Below are 27,107 nucleotides of genomic sequence, written 5' to 3' on the forward strand. Positions count from 1 at the left end.
TTACAGCCATATTATTCAAATTTACATGGTGGACTGCTGCTGTTACATGGAATGCTGTGCATACTTTTAGGCGCCGTGGTTAACTTACATTGTGGTTAACAGTGGAAGGTAGGAAATTTCTATGTTAAGATTTTATGCAGAAATTATTAACAGATGTGTCGTTAACATTTGCCAACCAGTCCAACTAATTTGAAGATTTTGTAATTTCATTATTTATAGAGCTCATTATTATAAAACTCTTTCAAAAGACTTTCATACATGTGTATATTATAAGTAGAAGTATATTCAAAGCAACGATATCTGCATTCAAAAGTCCATCTTAATAGCCAGCGATATCATTTAATTTGATTGCGATATGATCAGTTGAAGCCAAAGGTATGAACAGAGCTATAAAAATGACAATGAAAACAATATGGAAAATTCAAAATGTCCAAAGTTATACATACACATATGTATGTATGTATGTATGTACATCTATATGCAGATGTATATTCAACAAATTGTAGTATACGTATTCAAATTAAGGTACATCGTGATATCCTCAAATCCAGCCAGCCACACCTTTAACAACACCTTCGCTTCCAACGAAATAAAAGTTGAATGAGTGGGTCATCGAGGACTTTTAGCTTAGTGTATGTACTGGAAATATAGGATTCAGCAATAACGTTTTCTGATTTTGTTTTAATGGTTATGACGCTGATGCTGCCCCTGATATTGAGAATGCAAGCAGCTGTATACATACAATATTTTTCCTCATTTTATGATACAGTTTTTTATCGTAGACATTTTTCTATTGCTTTTTCGAATTAATACTACGAAGTTATATTCATAATTTCACAATAAAAGACTTTGCATATAATGAAAACTTAAATCCCAAGGTAATAGTTTGGCGAAAATCTGAGAAATTTTAACCAAAATGGCATCAAAATAGATACTTTCTATGTAATAAGAAGGTTTTACATAAAAAAATGAAGAATTCTCGATACTTTCTGGACAGGGTGTATGTATAGATTAAATTCATTTAAAATAGCTCAAATGCAATTTCTCGAAATTTTCTTTTTCATTTGATTAAAATAATTAGCAAAAAATACGAAATTAATTTAAACTTGGTAAACGTAAAATATTGTTAATTGAGTTTTTAAGGAACAAAATAGAGACATATGAACTAAAGACGCTACTTATTCGGAATATAGTACTGCATACATACTTTTTGTAGTCTCTTAGAAGATCTTTATATTCGTTCCAACAGTCCTCGCTTTCTGCTAGCTTGTCCCAGTTGAGACATTCCCGTACTTTGCCTCTGCAAGACCAAGCTCCTTGTTTCACCAAGGGGCTTTGTGCTTGAATCGCAGCGTAGGGCTAAGTCTCTTGCCTAATAGTATCGTCCACAAAGATCCCAGTTTGTATTTCTGGAAGTGGGTCCTATGAAGGTAGGTTCTTCACCTCGATTACCTACCACTAGACTACCTTGTAAAAAATAATTGAGTAGGGACTCACCTCGCTGATTGATGTCGAAACTATCCTTAACCGTATGATGGCCGTCACCCACGCCTGCTTCCTTCTGCTGGATGTAGCCGCCGGCCTTTGGCGCCTCGCAATCATGTGACATATAGCAGGATGCAAGGAGTAGATACTTATCCCTGGAACCCTCCACTAAATTGAGAAGAAGCTCGGCAAAGGCTATCTTACTTTTGTGGAGGTTCACTTGCAGTACCCTCAGCTCTTGGGTTGGCACTATTAGACTGCTGACTGGGTTCTTTTTTTCACCGGTGGAGGTTGACCTGTAGGACAAGTGAAGTAGCCATTATATCTTCTGCGTCGAAATCTACTTCATCCATCTCCAACGTGTTTTTATTGCCGTCCGCGGGGTGAAGCTTCTTGAGGCGAAGGAACTCCTTCCATCGCCGCACGCCACCTTCCCGAACCTCGCGTAAAGAATATCCTCTGCCGCCTTTTTGATATGGAGCATGAAGCTCTGGCCTCCATTTCCGCCGATGTATTACGCAACGCTTAATATTTTCCAGCCGCTAGTTGGCGCGTCCGGATTCTGTCGTTGTAGCAGTCGCAGAGCATGTTCCGGGTTCACCATGGTTACCTTCGCATTGGACACCGATGGAATACTGCTGCGGCCCACTACCTCCAGTTTCGTTCCTTCCTACAAGTTTGGAACATTCTAATAACTTTCTTTACCCATTTTAGCGTCGGGTCGTCGTTACATTTTAAGATTTTGACTCCGCAAAACCATCCTGCTCCATCAAATGACGACATGGGTGTGCTCGGTTTAACGTCCATTATAGAGAAGAGGGCTTCCAACGCTTTTGTGACATTTGTCCAAGCGGGTTACTGAGCGGCGGTCAAATGCTCTTTGACAATACCATTGGCTGCCGCCGCTGCTTTGAACGTTGTCGTTTCGTCGCCCGCATGTCTGACGTCTATCTTTCATTTCACTTCCTCTTTTTATACCCTGAACAAGCTATATTAAGTTTGTCACGATGTTTGTAACACCCAGAAGGAAGCGTCGGAGACCCTATAAAGTATATACATATGTATATAAATGATCAGTATGTTGACCTGAGTCGATTTAACCATGTCCGTCTGTCTGTCTGTCCGTCCGTCCGTCCGTCCGTCTGTATATATACAAACTAGTCCCTCAGTTTTTAAGATATCCTTTTGAAATTTTGCAAACGTCATTTTCTCTTCAAGAAGCTGCTCATTTGTCGGAACGGCCGATATCGGACCACTATAACATATAGCTGCCATATAAACTGAACGATCGGAATAAAGTTCTTGTATGGAAAACTTTTGCATTTGACAAGATATATTTCCGAAATTTGGTATAAATTATTTCCTAAGGCACCAATGTAATATGTGAAGGGTGTATTAGCTTCGGTGCAGCCGAAGTTAACGTTTTTTCTTGTTGAAGGGTGCTTTTGGCTCGCTCTCTGTCGAACGCTGCCTCTTTCTAACTATATATTCCTCAAAGCGATTAGTTTACGCTGGATCCGAGGCATTTCAGTAATTTCGAGCGACGAAGTGAACCCGCCCGTTCGTCACCTTCTCTCTAGGCCAAACCAGCCGTTTCACCATTTCTTCTTTCAGGCTGGCCTTGCTCTCGAGACGGTTGCATAATCCGACCACCGCCTTGTACCTCACTTTTGCCTTTAACCCCTCCTTGCTTGGCGTCTACCGGTGCTCCCTCTTGTTGCCAGAGAAGAACTCTGTAAAGTTTTTAGGTAAATTTGATCAATATTATGCCAAAAGACATTAACTTTCATGCTCCAAAAAAAAAAAAAATGAACTTGACCAACGAGTTTTGCATACTAAATATATGGCAGATAGATAAAAAAATTTGAAAAAAAAACAATTTCAAATTCAAAATTTAATTTTCTTATAAATTACACTGTTATACATACTAATCAGTAATAATTTATTTAAAGTTAAAAAAAAGATAAATAATAGCGACGTTAAAAAGTGAAAAATATTAATTTAAAATAAAAAACCATAATGCGTGCTCTTCAAATAATTAATTTAAAAATAAAAATATGAATTAAAATTAAAAAAAAAATAAAATAAAAAGTGTATTTCAAGTGTGCTTTTGCCAATATGTTAAATGGCGTGCTCTGAATGGCTTTTAAAATTCACTTCCTCACTTCATTGATAAAGCGTGCCTGCTATGGCCCGAAAAGTGCCTGCACAAAAAAAATACTTAAATGCTTATGATGAGCAACAGAAAGCGATTTATCATCGAATCGATGGCCATTGGTCAATGGTGGGAAAAGTTTAATGATCTGTATGTTTTTTGCGATTGTGCCGTACGTAGGCAAAACGAAAGCGGGAATGGGTACTGAAAGCGAAAGGGGAAAGTAAATTGGCTTGACGGCATTTTTGTGCAAAAAAAAATCTTCCACAGTAAGAGCAAAGAAACTTGTTTAAACAAATGAAGCAAGTAAATATAGCAGTCTGGTTAAAAATAGCTACAATGAAAACTACTCAGCAAAGCAAAAACTGACGACGGCGTTGTTTGTCAACAGGAATGTCAATAAAGGACAATTGAGAGCAATAAACGTATTGACATTGCAGCCAAGAACTCTTACGCTGCTATAATTAAGAAGAGTATTTATATAATTTTGGGCGTCTGTGAGTTTCGAAGTGAACCAAATATAGATATTTACTTAGACAAAGCTTTTATAAATAAACATTTTAACAATTTATAAATAGAACTTCAATAATACTAATTTCAAAATCTTCTTACAAGACAAGTTCATGGAAATGCAAATAATGTCGCGCAGCAAACTGTAAAAAAGCAGGAAAAATTATAAACTCGACCAAAATTCACTTGCTCAGACACATCGTTGTCATGCCGCATGCCGCGCTGCTACAAACAAATGGAAAGGCCAATAAAAGCGGATTAGCACTGTCGTTAAAATTATTTCTCATTATAAATCAACATGTGTGTGCAAATGAAATTGTTGTTTAATTTTCGCCTTATTTAATTATTTGTGCTTATTGCCTCATTGCGCTTATTTTCACTTTTCTTATTATTGTTATTGTTGTTGTTACGCCAATTAATGTGCTGAAAGCGCTACAAATGTGGCGCAACAACTTGTCGTCGATACAAGGTGAAATCCCCCATACACACACACACAGGTACACACTAAAATAGTATTCAGTAAGTACTCGTGCCAGACGGTGCGCCGGGGCGTATGTGGAACATTGCGCTGCTAACCTATTACAAAGCAATTTGTCAAATTGATCGTGTGAAGGTTTCAACAACAAGTTCTGTTATATATCATGCGAATGAATAGAAAAATAGTTACTATATTTAATTCATGTTCATTGAGTGAAAAGCGAAATCAAAGCAACAACAAAGAAATATGTCAAATACATATAGCAAACTGAAAAAAGTAATAGAAATACGTAAAGTGAAAATTTATATTAAAATAAAACAGTAAAATTACTATTTTTAACTGTAACAAAGCTATAATACCCTACACACGTGTATTTTTATGGCGAAAAAGGTACACAAGTATCATTATCTTGATTTTGGTGGATCACTTTGTATGGCAGCTATGTGCTATAGTGGTCTGATCTGGAATGTTTCTTCCGATATTATAGCGCTGTCTTTGAAAATAATTTATGCCAAATTTCATGAAGTTATTTTCGCAAATTAAAAAGTTTTTCATACAAGAATTTGATTTGGACCGGTCTGTTTGTATGACATCAATGTGCTATAATAGGCCAATCTAAAAAATTTCATAGAAGATCAAGTCATTGGCTCGGAAAATATTCCATACCAAATTTTTTGAAGGTATCTTTACATATAACAAAGTTTTCCATACAAGGACTTCAGTTTGATCGGTCATTTTGTATGACAGCTATATAATATAGTGCTCCGATCTAAACAATATTTTCAAGAATTATAGCATTGTCTTGTATAATAATTTGTGCAAAATTTTATGAAGATATCTAGTCAAATATAAAAATTTTCCATACCAGGGGTGTGATTGTGAGCGATCAGTTTGTATGGGAGCTGGAGCCAAAAGTGGACCGAAATTGTTGATTACAGCCAACAAAGCTTCTTCTTTTGAATGAAAGATTATATGCAAAATTTCAGTACGATATCTCAAATGGCGGCTACTCCAAGCATTTTTGTATATATTTTATAGTGCCTTCGACCGTATAGTTACCTTCTGAGTGTGACAAACTTTGTGGAAAACTTGATATGCTATATATAATATTTATGAAGTTTTAAAATTACGTCTGCTGCCTAAATATAGCCAACACACTGCTTAAATACACACACATCCACTACATATATACAAAGAAATATATACCTACTTTATATACGTTCACACACAAAAGTCAACGCCACCGACCCGCGATGATTGATGAGCGCTAATAAAGCGAAATGTTGCTTGAAAACGTCGCTGTTGTTGTTGTTTTTAAATGCTGCCATAACAAATACTTACGATGGCGTTGTTATCTTAATGGTAATGTTATGTTAATGCTGCTGCTGCTGTATCTTTGCACAGCACACAGATTTGTACAGCTTTATTAGCATATTCATGCCACTACTGCGAATAATTCTCTGATATACTATATATATTAAGTATTCATCATTCGGCCAAAAGTGGCGCCTGCCCTTGGGGTGAAATGGCAATGCGGAAGCGGTAAATGTCGCTGAACGTCCTCTGCATACATCTTTTGCAATAACACATAAGTTTATATGAATGTCAAAGGTGTTTGACATGTTCTGTTTTGCGACAATATCAATATGCCGTGAAGGATGTCACCAACGCATGATTGTTTTCGCATCTGACACGAATTATTCAGTACAGTAGTTGTTGTTTTTGTATTTGGTAGAGTAGCGAAGAATATGTAATTTATTATCTAACCTATTGATTCCAGAAGGTGTGAATGGGTGCGTTCTTGACACACGAAAATCGCCCCTCAATCGGAGAATTAGTGTTTTGACAAAGTTTTGGTGTGTCTTTGGCGTTTCATTAGTTGTTTGCTTTCAGATGCGATATATGATGTATGAGTTTATCACACACATTTCCAACGCCCAAAAATATAGCTTTCTCCACGATTTACGAGGGAAACAATACGTCGAAGCGTATTGATCCGCACGATCCATACCGCTCATATTGGCCGTGTATTCTAAAACCATTTCAGGCTATTTACTGTTACGACATTATCATACCGTAATGTTCTCTGGGTAGATTGTAGTTGAATATTACAATAATTCGTGAGCATGGTAATAATTCTTTTATATTTTCACGCAAGAAGCCTATTACTACTTTTCCTTTTTGCAACTGTTTTATTTGGTGAAAATCTTGGTTTCTTTATTTGTGGCGGTACGCCTTTTGATTGATGTTTATAGTGCCAGTAAGATGACAATTCATCTTTCACAATTCTTCCGCTAAATGGATGCTGGTATAGTACCTGTCGGTGAATATTTGGTATCCTTTTGCACCAGGAACTCTGTCTAATAAGTTCTCCTATAAATGTAGCAATGTTTTTGTGCTCAATGGAAGATCCGGCCTGCACATATTATCTGAAGTTATGCTTCCATAGTATGGAATTACTATTGTGTTCCTGTTCTTGCGTCCATCAGCACATATATGCGTATCACCCACTTCTACTATTGTCAGCAGTGGACCACTATTCTTGCATGTTGGGTAGTTGAATCAATTCCATATTCAGCATGACGTCGATGAATGCTAGAAATTCTTCTTTGGTGGCATTGTACCACTTATGCCAAGTTGACTTTCCGATTTCATCTTTGGCATCATTGTTGGTTTCTTTTATTATGCTGTTTACTAATTCTTTAGTAAAATATAGTGTAAAATAGTCAATGGGCTCTTTTATGTTAGTTGGTACTTGTGATCCGGTTATTCTTCGGCTTCATGTAAGTCAAAATTGATTGTGGCTTGGGGGAACGCCCTTTCTAATAATATACTCCCACTCTTGATTGGACGATACGTTGTCATGATTCCGTGTGTTCTCTTCCGTACTCTTTCATCGCTGTTGCTATGTATGCGAATTCTTCGTCGCCTTCTTCGTGGAACGATATCACTGCTGTTGTTCTGTTGTACAGTTAGTCGTTCTAACATGTCGGTATATATCGCTCTTTTCAAGTGGTTCCAAGAAGTGCGCGGACCACCGTAAGCACGCGTCTCTCGTTCTTGTCTGACACAAAACCCGCCGGCACTTCTTCTATATCTATCTCTGAGGAATTTTACGATATTTTGATGTGATTTTTCATACTTTTTCTTGCTTGTCTCAAAAAGTTGCGCAGAAATAACTCAATTCACCCTAATCACTAATAAACTTGAATATTCCCTGAGGGGGGACATACAAGTATGAGTGATATATTAGAATTACGATGTACCCTGAGAGGGACGATTTAATTTATTAGAGGCTTCATTTATTTAGGCTTTGCTTTTATGACCATTTAAATAAGAATTTGAAATTGTTCTGAAAATCAAACACTCGTTAAAAGCTAGAACTTTTTTGGCAGATTGAGCTCATCAAACACAAAAAGGATATGTGAAGTCAAATTTTATGTAAGAATATAAAACTTTTATTGTAAAAGCTGTGATGGAACTTTGCAAAAACCGAAGTGGAAATTTAATTTCAATCCGGTCAATATTGAGTTGAAAACGTTATAACACTCTCACAAAAAGACTGTACAGGGCACTATTCGAAAGTGAAATCCAATTTCGGAAAGCTGTTTAAAATGAGTAAAAATAATGAAGAAATTCGCTATTTTTGAAATTTTTGTATAAAAAAAGGAAGAATGCCTTCCAACATGTAGCCCTGGCCTTGCACCATCGGACTACCATTTGTTTCGATCAATGCAGAACTCCCTTAATATAGTAAAGTTGGCTTCAAGAGAAACCAGTGAAAATTACTTGTCACAGTTTTTCGCCGAGAAACCAGAAAAGTTTTACACAGATGATAATGTCTCTAGCGGAAAAATGGCAAAAATTGACCAACCAAAATGCTATATATTTGGTTCATTAAAGTTCATTTTAAATATTAAAAAAAAAATGTTGAAATTTGGTTAGATATACGAAAATACTTTCTCGACTATCCAATATAATGGTAAGAGAAAAGAACACAGATTGAGTGCAAATCGATAATACTAATAAGAAAGAAATTTGACTGCCTTACTAGCTGCTTATAAGAAAAAACTATTTCCATTTGGAAAAATTCGAGTTCGTTGAACTTTTTTGTTAGATTTTGTTATTGTGAGCAGCTTGCCATTTACTTTATTTACATATATCTATGTAATTTTAGAATCAGCGGGACGTACGAACTAAGTTGTAAATGCCACTGAACTTGTGTAGTCACCATAAGAGTCTTCACATATTAGCATAAGTAAAATTGTAAAAGTATTTGTTGTTGATTTAGTGCGAGAGACATTTGATGACTTTTATAAAGAGGCAAATATTGCCTAATGAAAATGTAAACAAGACCCGCATCAAATGCCGACGCTGAGATTGCGCGGCAAATGCTTTCAGTGAAACTACAAGCTGGTCAAGCTGGAAATTCCGCAAACAGCGGGAGCTACTTCAATGTGAAAAGTTGTTATTCACTTTACGAGCATTAAAACTCAAGCCTTAACACTGTTGTCGTGCTTCGACTGAGTAGAAATATATATACATATGTACATGTTGTATGTATGTTTGCACATAAATATGTTTGTCTGCTTTTTTATTCGCGATGAGAAGCACACACATCCATTTCCTGCAGCGAAAAGAGTGAATTTTAAGGAAATTAATTTCAGATTTTATTTAAAGTGGATGTGTAAATACGCGCCTTTATTGAGCCGGCAGGCAAAAATTTTTGAAAATGAAAAACAAACTTCGCAAAAATTCGACAGAAACGCGCATAGTGAATTCCCGCGTATGCGTGTTATGCGTGTAGAAATTGCTTTTCGATGTAGCCAAGAGGTTTAATTGAGTTTTACACACAGCTATTCGCTGACTGTGCATTTTTTGCGCTCGCCTTTGGTTGCATTTTGTTTGCAGCACTTTGTTTTCGAATGGCCTTCGTGTAACCAGGTTGTACCAGCTTGTTGCTGCCATTGTCAGTTATGCAAATTTCACGAGGCCATACGATTTTTGTTGCAAAAGTAACATTACCCGAAGCCGGCCCGGCAAAAGTTCGAAATAAAAAACCGTGCGCATGTACATCACATCAAATGAAAATCAACAGCAAACAATTTCTGTTCAGTTCAGTGAAATGTAGTATGTGTGTGTGTGTACCTTGAATTGGGCACATGTATTCACTTCATACTTTTGTTCTGAAAAGCTCGCTAGTTTTTCGCTAAATTTCACCTAAAAATTGAGTAGACGCGTTGTGCAGCCACTTTCCACTTAGCGACTTGTAATTGCGCATGCGCAGCGCATTCACCATTCACCATTTTGAGTGCCATTATTGGTTTGGCTGCTATGCGCGTTAAAACTTAATTGCATTTGCTGCATGTGAAAAGTGTTTTCGTGTCAATGTGTGTTCGCGTACAATCAACGCTATCTTTCGCTCTCCCTCTCTCTCGTTTTGGCATTTTTGCTCTTCATTTTACGTAGTAATTGTTTTTTAATGCGATTTATGGCGTGATTGAAAAGTTATGTTCAGAAAGTACTTAAAAATATGTGTGCTTTTGCCATACCACAGTTTTGTATATTGTGTGTGCTCATGTAATTTGCAATAATCATATTAAAAACCGTTTGTTGTAGTCAGTGCACAGGTATCAGTTTAAATTCAATTTCAAGCATTAAACAATTAAATTTATTAACTGAGCAGCAATTGCTGTAAGAAAATTAACAAAAGAACTAAATTGTGTTATCTAATTAAAAATGTGAAGAATTTCTATTAACTTTCAATAGTTTTTAATTATTTATAACCATTATGGAGCATATGCTTTCAAAGTAGAACTGAAGGCTACTCGCCAACTGTAATATATGTATCCCTGAAAGCAATTTAAACAGTTCTCCAAAAATATTGAAAAATATGTATAAGCTTCTGTTCTAACAGCTATCCTGATTAGAAGACAATTTTTGTTCTTCCTCTTCTAGGTGCTCATTTCTCTTATATGCGTTCATCTCTCTTTAAGCATCGTATGAGAAATTAAGTACTATTTTTCTCCAACTTAAAATAGCAAAAAACTTAGAAAATATTGCGAAATTTGCTGATCGAAGATCGCAGGTGGACTGCTATATGTAGTCCTTTGTGAAGCCATAGAAAAGAAGAACTCCCTTGTTAGAACTTATAAATAGCAAAGCGCTTTTTAGCCAATACAAAACTGCAGAGGTCTGCGATCCTAAGTGCTTAAGACTTGACCTCCCAAGTACTTAAGACTTGACCTCCCAAACGCGGGACAGTCAAGAAGGAAGTGTTGATTCGTTTCCACCTCATCGCTACTATACATCTTCTGCAAATGGCGTCTGGTAAGATTGCCAACCCTACAGCATGGACGCTAATAGGGCAATAGCTTGTAAAAGCTCCAAAACTAGGGAGAGGCTAGCCTTACTGAGGGCTAAGAGGTCACAAGCTTCCGCGAAGCCCAGCTATCTAGTGCTAGAACACATAGGATACGGGCCGCTCCCGGTTCTAGGATGTGTTTTATTGCTAGCTGATCAGCTTGGCAATTTCCTGTGATTCCGCTATGACCAGGCACCCATACTAGTCTTATCACAAAGACACTCGATGATATTGATGGCGACTTTAGGCGCTTTTCGCTACCTTAATGGCTGCAATCTCGGCTTGGAAGACACTGAAATAGTCAAAAAGTCTGAAGCTGGACTTGTTAGAGAGCTTCAATCCGTAAAGAAGCTCATTGCCCCTCTCCTCCAACGGTTTCTAAACACCCATCCCTCGTCGATAGAGAAAGAGCCGCCAGAGTTCGGTTTGGCCACTCCATGGTCCAAGTGATCCGTTATGAAGTCGAAAGTATTTAAGAATATCCGAATGTTCAGATAAGTGTTCTTTCAAGAACCCAGATTCTCTGAGTCTGATAGCAACATTCGCAGCCATACACCCTCCGACGAAGTCTATAGACACTATGTACAATAATATTGACGGAGCTAAGTCTTATCTTGAATACGTTTGTTCCCAAATAGACTTATCATGTTATTAAATCTCACACTTCCTTGTTTCCGAGTTCACTAGTTCATTACTAATATTACTTGAGAACTTCTTCAGGAAGGTATAAAAAAAAAAAAATACTTAAATTTGTAAAACGTACTATTTAATTTTCCATACACTTTTATAAGCCCCGGCTGTATGGTCTTCAATGTCTTTAGCGTGTTTTGATGTTATAAACCCGTTACTTGTCACCAGTAACGGTGCGTTTGTTAAATATAGAGTCCTCTGCTATGTTGTCAAGCAACTCTTTTACTAACTCTACACGACATTTAGATCGAGTCTGGCGCTTCATACCCTAAATATTACCCACAATATGTTGAGTCAATCCATAAGAAATTTTAAGATCCTCCACTAACTCTCTAATATCAATACGAAGATTTTCAAACATTGTTTTTTTAACTTATTCGATGTTCGCGTCGTCATTAACAGAGGGGGATGAGTGAGTGGATTTCAACGACTTCACACAAGTTCACTTCCCAAAACATTTCAGCAACATTTACAACAATTCGTTTTGTACTCGCAGTTTAAATGGACGAGTCTGGGTCAAATTTGGTACATATGTGCATTATTTTTCATAAGAAATAAATTTAATAAACTACTGTATGAAATATTTACATATGCATTCCTACATATTCTCCAAAATAAAAAAAAATATTAACAGCACCCGAATTCTCTACTGAGTAATTACCCCAGCTGCTGATTCGGTTATTTTACTGCACTGGCGAACATTCGCAACATCGCTAATTGCTGTGTGAATGCAGCCCTACAGTCATCAGCTGATGTAAACAAACAAAATGCAGTGAAGCGGCAAAATTCATTGGATAAATTTGTGAAAAATTGTTAAAAGTTTGTGAAAAGTTTGTTAAAAGTGATTAATTATTAAATTTGTTGCAATAATCAATAATTTTAGTGTGTTAGATTAATATGTTTGTGACTTTTGTGATAAAGAATATTTGCTCAACGAGTTTGTGTGCATTTCAAGTTAATTGGAGCAATTGGTTACTGCCGGCTGCTAATAAGGTATGTGCTGAGCTTTCAAAGTAATTATACTAATTTTTGAGTTATTCAAATTATTAGAAATAAGACTTCAACTATCTCACAAAAATATATACATGCTTTTTAACAACCCTCGAAACAAAAAGTGCTGCAATACAAATATTCGAAAGCCGCACAATAATGGACTTACAAACATACAAAAAGCAATTTGTTTAAAAAACAATAGCAAAATATGTGATAAAAATTTACCAAATATTGTTGCAATTAGTCAATGTCGGCGAAAAAGTGGCACACAGCCACATTACTCAACCGATCTTCCCCACAAACAGTTACACACCGCCGCTTTTTCCCACACACACGGTATGCACGGCTCCACAACTGTTGCGCTGCATTGCCGTCATCTTTCATGGAATCGCCTATAAAATTGATTAATTTTGCTTGCATTTGTAATAAAAATGCAAAGTTACGTAAGTTAAATTAAAAATTAAATTAAAATTAACTGCACAACAATGTTTACAAAATGTTAAACATGGTGTGCGACTGATATCTGGGTGACACCAAAAGTCCAATAAACAACAAATACATTTATATTGCGCGTAAAATCGTTGCAGTGCTTGCAGTTTGTACATATTTACATGCTTGTGGGGGAATATGGAACTGCAAATCATAAAACTCATTTATTAAGCGTGAAGAAACACAAATGTAGGACATTTAGCAATAGTATTGACAGCACAAAATTTTACATAGCACCACCTACATGCTTTGTTTATGGCAACTTGTCCTTGAGGTAGTCCCACTGGGTTTATTCACTTTTGTATGTAGATATTTTTAGATAGCAAGCAACCATAAAATAGTGGGCTATCCTTGTCATGCTACGATGCACCAATTACTTGGTCTCTATTTTAGGAAAAGTTATGTATAAAATACCTATAGGTTATATAGAGAAACTCCATTGGCAGTAGTTTGGATTTTCGAAATTATTGTTGGCACTTTGAAAACGATTTTTGTTTTTCAGCAGTTGCGATCTGAAGTAAATATTTCTATAGAAGAATTATATTTTATCAATTGCAGATTTTATATTTATATTCAGTTACATTCTAAACTAAATTTTTTATTTGAAAACAAACTAAAGTGAATAACTACATTTTCCCTTATCCGACTTTCCGATTAAATAATGACTTTTGCCAACGACTTGTCCAGTCCTTGAAACATATTTTCCATAAGCACTTTTTTGGGTGACCTTCATATTCTTCAGCGAATTTCGTTCTATCTTTTCGATCGACTGAAAACGGTTTCCAACGAGCGGCAGTTTCAGTTTGGGGAACATGAAAAAATCACACGAAGCCAAATCTGGTGAATACATCGTCGTTGTTATTCATTGCGTTTTTGGCTTTAAATTTGGCCATAATCGTTTCTCGTTGCGATGCTGTATTATCATCGTGTAAAATTCATAAATTGTTCTTCCAATATTCCGGCCATTTTCGACGGATGTTCTCACACAAACGCCTCATTACGTTCAAATAGAACTCATTATTGACCGTCTACACCTCCGGAACGAATTAATGATGCACCAAACTACGAATATCGAAAATGGGCATCACCTGATAAAAAAGTACCCGAAAATTGTAAGTAAAATGCACAATTTTTAATTATTCATCAATATTTATTTTATCGCCTTCAAAGTAATCCCCAACAGATGTAATACATTTATGCCAACGCCTTGTCTAGTGTCCTTGAAACACTTTCCATAAGCACTTTTTGGGGTGACCTTCATATTCTTCAGCGAGTTGTATTCTATCTTTTCTATCGACTGAAAACGCATGATGCACCAAACGACGAATATCGAAAAATGGGCATCACCTTGATTTTTGAGCGAATTTGGCGTTGGTTTTTTGGTTTGGCCTCGTTTCTTTCCTCCATTTCGATGATTGTTGAGTTGTTTGCATTACCCAAAATATCCACCATAATCATTCGAAAGGACTCGATAGAGATGTCGATAAGATATGTCCAACTGAATAGTTGTGCCAGTGCCATCCAGCACGTTAGCCATTAGTAACCGGATAGAAATAAAATCATCGATATTTGTGCCACTTAAAAAATTTATTTTGATTTCTACTAAAAACAAATATTTTCCTCCACCTTTATTTCGGAATATATGTACTTGTATATACCTTCATACCTTCTTATTTAAAAATGTACATAATAGTAGTATTCAACATCAAATAAATCACTGGCGTTACAAGTTTAATTGCAAGTAAATCAGCTTAATGAACCCACGTGCTAGACAAGCCTTCCGTAATTCGTGGAATTAATTTCCCACAAGAATTTTTCAACTGCATTGAATACTTGACTGACAGTCCAATGACAATAGCAAAGTTATAGCGAAAGAATTAAAACAAAGAATTAAGAAAGAGTAAATTATGTATGTATGAGTGTAAAGAAACCAGCTGGAAAAGAAGAAATTACTAATGAATTAAACCCAACAAAGGAGTGTAGTGATGAGCAATTATTTGTATGTGTATGGGTACGCGTTAACAGTACATTATGCACAGCGCTGAATTAAGTTGCGGCCAAATAAACGAAACCGATGCAATAAAAACGCTAATTAAAAATTCACCAAGAATGATTTGCTGCGAAGCGATTGGTAAACACGTAAACAAATAAACTTACTGTAATTGTTATCGAATTGGTAGTCAGCAGACTATGACAGATAAATTGCAAGTGAAACAAAAATACTCAAAAAATCAGTTGCACCGAAGCTATAATAAATACCCTTTACAAATAAAAAAGTTTCCATACAGCAGCTTAATTTTGATCGTTCAGTTTGCATGGCAGCTATATGCTTTAGTGATCCGATCTGAATATTTTGTTCGGAGATTATAGCTCTGCCTTGGAGAAAAATGCGTGCCAAATTTCGTAAAGATATCTCGGCAAATAAAATAGTTTTCCATAGAAAGACTTGATTTTGATCGCTCAGTTGGTATTGCAGCTATATGCTATAGTAGGCCGATCTGAAGAATTTTTACTGAGATTATTGCGTCACCTCGGAGAATAAGCCATGCCAAATTTCGTAAAGTTATCTCGGCAAATAAAATAGTTTTCCATACAAAGACTTGAATTTTATCGGTTACTGACCATAAATCGACTCAACTCGTCACTGCGATCCTTTTTATATATACGATATATATTCGTATATTATATATACAAGGGTTTCCGAAGCTTTCCTATAGTTGTTACAAACTTCTTGATAAACTTAGTACACCCTGTTCAGGGTATAATAACAGGGCCCACCAGCAGGAAAGTTGTCAAGAAAAAAAACGACACCAAAATAAATTAAAAATAATACCGCAAACGAAGAGCCAAACGAATTGAGGGCAACGAAAACATGCTGTGACACTTGGTCTCGCCTCGTGTACAACCATTTGTTTACCGGCTGGCGGCACTGTTGGGCGCTGTCGGCGCAGCTGTGTGCGCCAACAATAACCGAAAAAGTACAACCACATATCAATTAACGCTTTTGAGCGACTGGCAATTGTTGCGGCACAAATGGTTGCTGATGTCAACTGCCAGTTGGCAGGCGGCAGTTAACATACTGCAACAGTCCCGCTATGTCGCCTCCAAGGCATTCCAGTCTGATGAAAGGCGCTGAGGTGCGGGTGTAAATGCCAAGCAGAACAGACCAAACGCGCGAGACGCTTGTGCTGAAAGGGTGTGTCAAATTGCTGCCTGTAACTGTCATGTTCTACTCACACTATGTTGCGCAAACACACACACGCACACTTGTGTTTATATACAGACATGCGCGCAAAGTGTTTATTTTGCACTCTCAGTTGGCCATTTCACCGCAAAATGCTATTGGAAATTGTATTTAATGCTGACCGTATTTTCCATACAATTTTCGCCAATGACACTTTCCTCAGTCGTTTGTCACAGCAACAAGTTACTTGTGCACACACATGTATTCTCAGTTGTATATATGTTTGTGGGTATATTTGCGTTCTCGGTGTTGTGGTCAATTTTCATGTGAGCTTCTTTATGCTTTTATGCATGACAAAGTTGAAGAGATCATTGGTAGTTGATTCATCTAAAAAGTGGCACCGAAACCAATTCCCTCTGATAAACTTTTAAATCTGGAAGTTATTTTCAAATAGCTAAAGCTGAAAGTTACACTAGATGTTCAAGGAACAGTATGAGAAAGCAAACAAATACTAAAAGCAGTGAATGACTCTGATTTTGACATCATCAAGTATAGGTAATAGATTTATAATGTGATATAGTAAATTATGTAATAAATTATTCTGTAAAATTTAAATTTTGCAATTTTCATCTAAATTCTTTCAGGCTAATTGTTATGGTACTTTTTGCTAATTGATATTCAATAGCTTTGAGTAGTTTACTGTAGTTTTGTTCGCAAAGCAGTTATTAACTTCCTTTAATCACTCTCTTGCTTCAATTTTGAACTCTTCCTCACTTTTTCCAATGTTCTTTATGTTTTTTTTTAGTAGAGGGAAACATCAAGAGCTGGAATTTCGAACTTCTATCCGCTAAATCTAACCTACTCCCAACTCCAGACTATCCCACAGAACCACCTGATTAAGTATTACTTCATGGAAGCGATAAGACACTTAAGTCTCCTCTATGGCAGGGACTGGCGGACGCCTAATCTGCTCTAGATTTCAAAGTTTTATCACGATTCTTGCTGCCGCTTCGCTGATAGCTTTCCAGTTCTCAATAAAAAATGAAAGAATACATATTTAGATTCTTCAAAGCACTCTAAAACACGTCGGACAATTTGGACTAATGACGATGGAACCTTACAGGCAGCTTCTAAAGCAACTGGCGTCCACTTAGTATTTGTGTTGGGAGGAAGTCCAGTGCAACATGTCATCTATCCACGAATAGATGTCCGGTATCAGTCTGTGGGTCCACCGTCTATTGAGTGAGGTTTGCCACCGTTGCTGCCATATATTGTTAAGCTTTTAGACTCTCTTCTTTTTGGCTTCTATAGGACTCTTGATAACGAAGAAATTGAGGTATACAGTATTATGCACGCCATTGACATCCAGGTTGACGAATGCGAGCAAGTATATGTTACCAGAGTCTTCTTCTTCTTAATTGGCGTAGATACCGCTTACGCGATTATAGCCGAGTTAACAACAGCGCGCCAGTCGTTTCTTCTTTTTTTCCAATTGGCAAATTGGATATTCCAAGCGTAGCCAGGTCCTTCTCCACTTGGTCCTTCCAACGGAGTGGAGGTCTTCCTCTTCCTCTGCTTCCCCCGGCGGGTACTGCGTCGAATACTTTCAGAGCTGGAGTGTTTTCGTCCATTCGGACAACATGACCTAGCCAGCGTAGCCGCTGTCTTTTAATTCGCTGAACTATGTCGATGTCGTCATATATATCTCGTACAGCTACGGTATTCGCCGTGGCTAAGGCGCAAAGGACCATAAATCTTTCGCAGAACTTTTCTCTCGAAAACTCGTAACGTCGACTCATCGGTTGCTGTCATCGCCCAAGCCTCTGCACCATATAGCAGGACGGGAATTATGAGCGACTTATAGAATTTGGTTTTTGTTTGTCGAAAGAGGACTTTGCTTCTCAATTGCCTACTCAGTCCAAAGTAGTACCTGTTGGCAAGAGTTATCCTGCGTTGGATTCCTAGGGTGACATTGTTGGTGGTGTTTACGCTGGTTCCAAGATAGACGAAATTATCTACGACTTCAAAGTTATGACTGTCAACAGTGACGTGGGTGCCAAGTCGCGAATGCGACGACTGTTTGTTTGATGACAGCAATATTTCGTTTTGCCCTCGTTCACTGCCTGACCCATTTGCTTTGCTTCCTTGTCCAGTCTGGAGAAAGCAGAACTAACGGTGCGGGTATTGAAGCCGATGATATCAATATCATCTAGAATATTAGCTCAACTCTCATTATTTTTTCCGTTGTATATAATTTTACTGTGATCAAAAAGTAGCGTAAAATTGCCATTTAAAATTTCAATATCAGGAAGGCAGGTACATTTTTTCTCTATGTTGGTGGGATTGTCTAAAAAAATTGCCAAGTCCCTGTTTGTCAAAAGTTGTAATTAACTCTGAGTCACAAGTGTTTTTGTTAACAACCAAAAGTGGGTTTTTCGATTTTTACAATAGTTGATTTTATTGAGTAAAGAACTTAGTTAAATTATTGCTTCGTGAAGGAATATTCTTGTGCGAACACACTGGAAATGTTGCTGAAGGCCTTTGGTTATCAAACTATGGCAGAAAAAACTTGCATAAGTGGAACAACGAGTTCAAAGCGGCCCGAGAACGCATTAGAGATGAATCGCGTTCTGGATGACCACCAACCTCTACCGACGAGAGCCATGGTGCTTGAAAATCGTCGATTGACAATTAGAGCCATTACTGATAGTGTTTGAGTATCAATTGATTCAGCTCAAATCATTCGAACAATGCTTTGAGTCTCCTACGCATCAAGTCTCGATTGGTGCCAAAATCTCTGAATGGCTCCCTGACTCTTTTGCCAAAAGACTCATATAGCTCGGCAACTACAATGTTCGTCTGATTTGACTACGTTCGACTTCTGGCTATCTAGCAAACTTAAAAAGCCAAAGCGAGGACGATGTTTTCGGGTTTTTTGAAAATTCTAACTGTTATAACCACTTAGACCCGTGTTGGGAACCTCTGATATCACTCTAATGCTAGCATACAATAGAGTGCAATTTTCTATACTATTGTTAATTGTGATATGTGGAATGTAAATCACATAAGAGAACTTTTCTATAATCTCACCACCCCCATCATATCGAATGTCAAAACAGATACTAATGCACTGGATAAATTGACCAATATTATCTGCTTATGTTAACATAATTCCAAACTAAAATAAGCCACACTAATGTTCTCATATCCAAAAACAAATAGAACTTATTTCCCCACGCACATTTTACCATTTAAGGTCAGCGTACCAAAATAAACACATACACATGCATACAATGTCAGCAAAAATTATTCCAAATCGAATACTTTTAATGGCAATGTTTATTTTAATTATTTAAATAGACTAATATTATTTCTAAATACTAACTTCCTATTTGCTTTGACTTGTTTATCTACGAATTACGTGCAAATGCTTGCGTTTCCACAGAAAAAAAAAACAAATTCTGTTGCAACTATTTGTTTGCTTGACCTTGCAATCAACCAGTGCACTTAATTAAAGCAAAAACAATTTCAATAAACCGCTAATTCGTGGGAATGAAAATTATAAGCCAGATGTTGGTTGACAACACAGAGGTCTTTTTATTGAGCACGCTGCCACGGGCAAGGACTTAAGCAAAGCAAATATTCATTAAATTGTTTATTTTTTAATTTTTCATTTTTTTGCAAGCAGACAAATAAATTTGAAACCAAGTTCTAGGTTAGGTGTGCGCATATTCCTATAATATGTGGTTTTTGCAAATGTTCTTGTAATAAATAATTAATGTTATTAAGTATTAAGCTCACGGCATTATTTATTTAATTTGTAACGGAAAGCCGCACGAAAGCGGAAGTGCCGAGCAGAATGGGTGTGTAGGAGAAAAACGCCTTTTTGAACGGTTCATTTAGCCTAGTGGGGGCAACATTGTAATACTTCGTTGACAAATTTACTTTCATATATTATATGTATAGACATATATTATATTCATATGTATATATATATTTTTTTTCTTGTTTGTATGTAAGTATTTGCAGGCCTGCAAGCTCATTGCTTTCATTCAGCAAAATATATTTTTTTTGTTTGTAAAATAAAAAATGCGCGCAATTTCCATTTATCTAAATATAATTTTTCTTCCACATTGTATAAAAATATATAAGAGCGCATACGCATATGTATTTGACATATGTCACCATGCAAAAATAACCGAAAATAAGATGTTAAGCGCCTTTTGACCACATTAATTTAATTTGTAGAAGTGAAAAAATATATAAATATTTCGTTAAACATAATAAAATTCGAGCAAATGTGTATAAGTAGATTTACAAAAGGTAAGAATAATGAAAAATTTAATGTGTCGACTATACATAAAAATATGCATTAGGGTGAGTAAAAAATATCGATTATATTTTTTCATTTGAAACTCTGAAAAACTGATTGAGAGGCACTTCAAATGAAATTTTTTCCTAGGGCATCCCCCAATACATAATAATATACATATGAACATTAGGGTGGATAAAAAAAAAACGATTTTCTTTTTACTTTATACTCTAAAAAACTGATTGATGATAAGCACCTCAAATAAATTTCCTAGTGCGCTTCCTACACATAAATATATACATTGGGGTGGGTAAAAAAATCGATTATTGTTTTCACTTTATACACTGAAAAACTGGTCAATAGGCAACTCAAATAAATGTTTTTCTAGTGCTTCCCCCAATACTTAACAATATACATACATTAGGGTGGGTAAAAAAAAAATCGATTTTTCACTTTATACTCTGAAAAACTGATTGATGATAAGCACCTCAAATAAATTTCCTAGTGCGATTCCAATACATAAAAATATACATTAGGGTGGGTAAAAAAAAATCGATTATTGTTTTCACTTTATACACTGAAAAACTGGTCAATAGGCAACTCAAATAAATGTTTTTCTAGTGCTTCCCCCAATACTTAACAATATACATTAGGGTGGGTAAAAAAAAAATGATTTTTCACTTTATACTCTAAAAAACTGATTGATGATAGGCGCTTCAAATAAATGTTTTCCTACTACGAGCTCTTAATACTAATTCGAAAGTTCTCCACTTTTTTGTTTGCCATTTATACCCTGAACAGGGTATATTAAGTTTGCCACGAAGTTTGTAACAACCAGAAAACGAAAAATGATCACCATGGTTTCGTTGTTTGTACATTTTTCTCTTCTCTTCAAGAATCTACTCAATTGTCGGTACTGCGTATATCGGACAATTATTGCACATAGCGGTCATATAAACTGACCGATCAAACTGAAGTTCTTTTATAAAAAACTTTTTTATTTGAAAATTTATCTTCACAAAATGTGGTATGGATTATTTTCCAAGCCAATAGTTTAATTTCCAAAAAAATTTTTTACATCGGCTTATTATAACATATAGCTGCCGTACAAACTGACCGATCAAACTGAAGTCTTTGTACCGAAAACTTTTTTATTTGAAAATTTTTCTTCACAAAATTTGGTATGGATTATTTTCCAAACTAATAATTTTATCTCCTAAGAAATTTCTTAGATCAGCATATTATAGCACATAGCTGTCATGCAAACTGACCTATCATACCCAATTCCTGTACGAAAAACTTTTTTATTTGAATTTGGTGTGAATTATTTTCCAATCCTTCGCTTTTAAGTTTCCTTTTTTCTTATTATTTGACAGAAGAATTCATGTATCTGTATTTACTATCCGAAAAAATTAGATCATCATTTATAATTGTAAGAAATTGAGTTCCCTACAAATATCGTCCTATTAAACTCTTTCGTAAACTTCACTGTTCAAAAGTTGCTATAAATACCATTATAGCTATAAAATTCATGAAAAACAGACATATTAAAAAAAAATATTTTTTTGACCCACCCTAATAACATTTTTTACGTTTAAAATAAAGCGCTTGGCAACAAATTATGAAAAAATTTATGTGTATATATGTACGTATAAAAAATTATATTTTCTTTGCTTTGTTGTATTTAAAAATTTAAATTTAAATATACGGCTTATGGTTGACAAATTAAATACATACATATATCTTTCATATATCAATTGTCCAAAGCTCGCCGCCGCTTCCGCTTACGTATTTGCACACGATGTGCACGAGAGGGCTCGTCCGCAAGTGACTGCGTTTGCTGACTGTGCCTTTCACGTTTACAAAAACACTTCTCCGCTAGGGCTGGGACATGGACTTTCGCTTTTGTTTACTCAAATATGCATATTTCACTGATTGTTGAAAATATTCCATATCGCGTGCAATGATAATTGAATGTTTCATCCGCGCTCATTTCCATAAATTGTTGCCAATCCGCCTATCCACAATTTTGAGCTTTCGGGCAGTATTTCCGCGCTGTCGTTGTGTGTGTGCACTTCCGTCCTGCATCATTAGCATTTACCTTTTCACACGCTGGCGCTGATCAAATATTACGAAAATTTATAATTTTAGCCGGCAAAATGGCAGTTCAGCAAATTGTGGGCGTGTGGGACCATATGCTAAACGAATTTAATCACATTTTCCCGCTGGTGGCGAGTGTGTAAATTTACCATTGAAGGTGTGAAATCTTAAATATTTGCGAAAATTTTCGAATATTTGATTTTCCAAATAAAATTTGTGTAGTAATTCGCAATTTACGGTGCTCGCTTTTGTAAATCGTAATCGTAAATGTCTAAATTCGTGTAAATTACAAAAGCAAACTGCGTAGAATTCCAAAAACACGGCAAGCAAATTTAATAGTAAGCAAATATTTGTTTAATTTGCTTAATTTGCGGCTAAAGTTCAAGTAATTAGCAAAACATTCTAAGAATACAAAATTGAGCAGCATTCTCGTACTATTTTTAACTAAAATCAAAATAGGTAAACAAGCTATAAGCTAATTAAAAATTTCAAATATTCATTGGATATTAGGGTTTGAGTACTAATTGTACTGAAGTTGAAAACAAAATTTTTAAAAGAACCAAAGAAGTTTCCCAGCATTGTCTTAAGCCACAGCTTTTAGTAAAGCTTTGCCTCCTAAATGAGCTTTAGGTTCCTCTCGAGCTCTTTTGCCATCTCTCTGACATTGTCTGATGATTTTCAAGCACCATATCCTTCACTTGTTTAATATTTTCATCGGTTAAAGAGGTCGAAGGTCGTCCAAAACGAGGCATGTCTTCAACGATCTCTCGACCGTCCTTAAACCACTCGTAGGTGTGTATTTTTGATAAAACTGAAAAAAAACATAAGCTTTTTCCGACATTTGCTTGAAATTCGGTTGAAAATACAAAATTTGAGTGAAATTATTTGATCGATATGTTTATCCATTGTAAAAATCCCAGGGCACTACTGAAGTGTACCGACTTAATCAGCTGCTGAATATAAACTGGTTGACAGATCGCATTCTCAGTAATTAAGGACAGTCCTACCAACTTAGCAAAATACAAATTTTATTTACCCGGTGAATTCCCAAAATTAATCAAACCAAGTTTTGTTACCGTGTACTGATGTGAGCTCTATTCCAGTAGGAGCGTTCTGTAACGAGCGGAACAATTGGCATTTGACGGCCTAATCTCACGGTGCTTAAAAGCACATAGATCAAAACAATCCCGTTGATCAGCTCCCCAAATGATACAAGCTTTTTGAAAGTATTATTTGATTTCAATTGGTCGTTTGGAAGGGTTACCTTTTCCACTTTAGTCGGAAACCTCTGCCGTGCTGTGGGTCCGGTACCTGGCCGCATTGTGACTGACTGAATTTTCAATTCTACCTGCTTTAGGTTTAAACCACAGTCACCATGAATCCCTCCAAAGGGCCAAACCCATTGAGTAGATTGGAGCGAACTCCATGGGCTAACTGCTCCCCGTGGTACCAGATTTAAGTTTCCAGTCAGATCTTGTAGCTTTTGCTACTATGTACCAGTTGAGCACCCATCAAACTCAATGACTGGTAACATTTGTCGCTTGATCTTCAATTATCTATTCATTAGAAGGCAACTCATTCAAAGTCTATAAAATCATTTCAAGCTGAGTATTATAGCACTATTTCTGACAAGGCTGAAGTTCGAGGTAAGCCCAAAAACTGACATACTTGTAGTTCTTATTGGATACGATACGAAAGGCATGTCTTACAGCGGGCAAATTTTACCCTCTGCCCGTCTGGGGGGACCCAAAAGGAACAGTAGTTTTCCAATGCATGTTAAGAAGGGGGGAATTATGGAATAGAAGTCAAGTAACGCGATCTCTCTCAATAAATTTTGTAAAGACTGAAACATATTTGCTGCCGAAAACCGGTTGTTCATACGAAATGCTGAAAAGTTTGTATCATTTAATTCAATCGAAAATATAACGGGGGTTTCAATAAGAGCGCTTTGAGACATTAATGAAATTCTTTATTTCTGTGAAAGTACATTCGATGCCATTATGTATGTAGGGAATTCGATTTCTTTTGCATGGCCATCACATGCACGATTGCAGAAGTCAAGACGCTGAACCCAAATTTCGGCCTTTGACTTGACGTAGCCCCACAGGAAATAGTCTAACAGCGTCATATCGCACGGCCGACGTGGCCAACTGACTGGGTCATTTTGTGGGATGACACGTTCACCAAACTTGGTTTTCAATAAATCGTCCTGTTGGACCTATATATTGTCCAAGTCCATATCATCCAATTCGGGCCAAAAATATTCGGTTAATATTTAACGGCAGCGATTCCCATTCACAGGTAACGAGCCGATCTTGATCACTACGGGAGAAGTACGGCCCATAAAGTCGCCGTCTCATAAACCGCACGAAAGCGTAATTTTTTCGAGATGCAATCATGGAGTACATGTGGCTTGCTGCTTGACCAATAACGCATATTTTGCTTAGTGGCGAAGCCATTCATCCAGAAATGAGTCTCATCACTGAAAATGATTTTTCGATGAAAATCCACATCATTTTTAAGTTGCTGCTCAGACCAATTCTCGAAACCGGTTTTAGACCCATAGTCTCTTAAGAAAAGTTGTTCAGCATGAGCCTTAGAACTTTTTCCACTTACGCGATTTTTGGAGACCCTGCCAACCCGCCCTAATACACATACATACGTATGTATGTATAACAGAGGAATAACAAATATTTCGTTTTGCCTATCATTATGTCATTTTTATTTGGTGCCAACAAGCTCACTCGACTCAGTCGCACCACTTGTTTATTTGTTGTTGTTGTTTGTCACGTTTATTTTGTCGCCTAAATTTTGTGCTTATTTCAGAAATTATGTGAAAAGTTTGTTCATAAAAAAGTGATAAAATTGTGTAGTAACGTAACCAAACAGAAACAAAGTGAAAACAAAATAAATTTAAGCAGGCAAAAGAAAATCGCTGCTTTGGCACTTAAATGCTTCAGCAAACTGTTGCTACTTTTTGTGCTTGAGTGCCACAGTACAGCGCAGTACTGTGACGTCAAAGCCAAATAAATGGCCACACGCTAATGCTATTATTAGCGTATGACATCGCTCTTCGATTGGCTAAGTTGGCTAATGCGAGGCTGACACTTTTTTCTATATTGTCTGCTGCCTTCCAGGAATTACCCAAAATTCGGTGAATCATTTCGACGCCTTAACGGAAGCAAGCTTCTTCGTGTGTATAATATATATTTGTATAACGGCACATGCATGCGTGTCTCTTTGTGTGCTAATGTTTGTTTTGCCATGGCCGCGAAGGCGTAAGCAAAGGAAGTAAGGTGTTAGCGCGATATATGCGCGCTACTAATCTATGGGTAAACAGCTTAGACTGATGGAAGTGCGCTGTTGGCAGTGAAATCTTTGATTACAGTACTCGTGGCAGGGCGTTGAAAATTCGATACTAAATTCATCATGGTTGGTTTTTTAAGAATTAAAAAAGCCATTTTATGATATGTGATTATGATTAGTTAAGTTCGGGTGCAACTGAAGATTTTACACTCTTGCAACTTACAAGAATCAAAGCCAGAGAAATACTTTATGGTATAAAACGTCAATCTGAGGATCGAAATCCAAGCAATTTTATACATAGATATACTATATATGTACTATATAACTCCTATATTGACAGACACATAAGGTTTGTTAGAAAAATTACTTTTTGCTGGCCACTTCGGCGCTAGTTTTGCCTTCAAACGGTCCAATTATTTACAGTGCAAGTGCGCAATAAGAGTTTGACCGGAGACGAACAGCTCCTAGCATATGATTTCCCAACATCACATCCCTGTTTGCATTAACTCACCGAAATCGCGCATTTACTGCTTTTCAAATATTAGGACTATAAGCATATTTCCATATTTTCAGTTGTCTTGCTTTCGAAGAAAAGCTATAAGATATATAGTATATGTTAGTTTTTTTCGCTGGTGTCCATCTTTGACGGGTTCTCAAACAATACTGAGTCTAGTAATCATGAAATTGTCTGAGAGGTTTTATTATTACCAAATCTTGTCTTTCCAACACCATAAAGTGTAACCCGATATCACTTAGACGACGAGATACATCCTGAAGCCATCTATATATTTTCTTTTTCCTTTATTTTATATACGTATTGAAGTAGAGATATCCCAATGATAATAAGTAATATAATAAATAACTAAAATTTGACAACGGTTGTCAAAACATAAAGGGTAATTTGTGGTTTCAACATTTTTGAAAAGGGTTCTTAGTATTCATAGCTCGTGAAATGTTCGAACAGCCTTTGAAGGATTTTGGCATAAAACTCGCAACGTATGATGAGAATCTATCAGGGATGCTATGAAATCTGATGGTTGT

The 27,107-nt window shown here is 36.4% G+C and overlaps 1 protein-coding gene and 1 pseudogene across 2 annotated transcripts in view; one reads left to right on the plus strand and one right to left on the minus strand.

The window, feature by feature from the left end:
• The window catches only part of LOC120769970, a 30,165-nt pseudogene extending 28,556 nt beyond the window's left edge, over positions 1-1,609 (minus strand).
• The window catches only part of LOC120771041, a 239,612-nt gene that overhangs the window by 78,630 nt on the left and 133,875 nt on the right, over positions 1-27,107 (plus strand). The gene's annotated exons all lie outside the window — the stretch shown is intronic.

Source organism: Bactrocera tryoni, chromosome 3, assembly GCF_016617805.1.
Source record: "Bactrocera tryoni isolate S06 chromosome 3, CSIRO_BtryS06_freeze2, whole genome shotgun sequence".
Classification (NCBI taxonomy): domain Eukaryota; kingdom Metazoa; phylum Arthropoda; class Insecta; order Diptera; family Tephritidae; genus Bactrocera; species Bactrocera tryoni.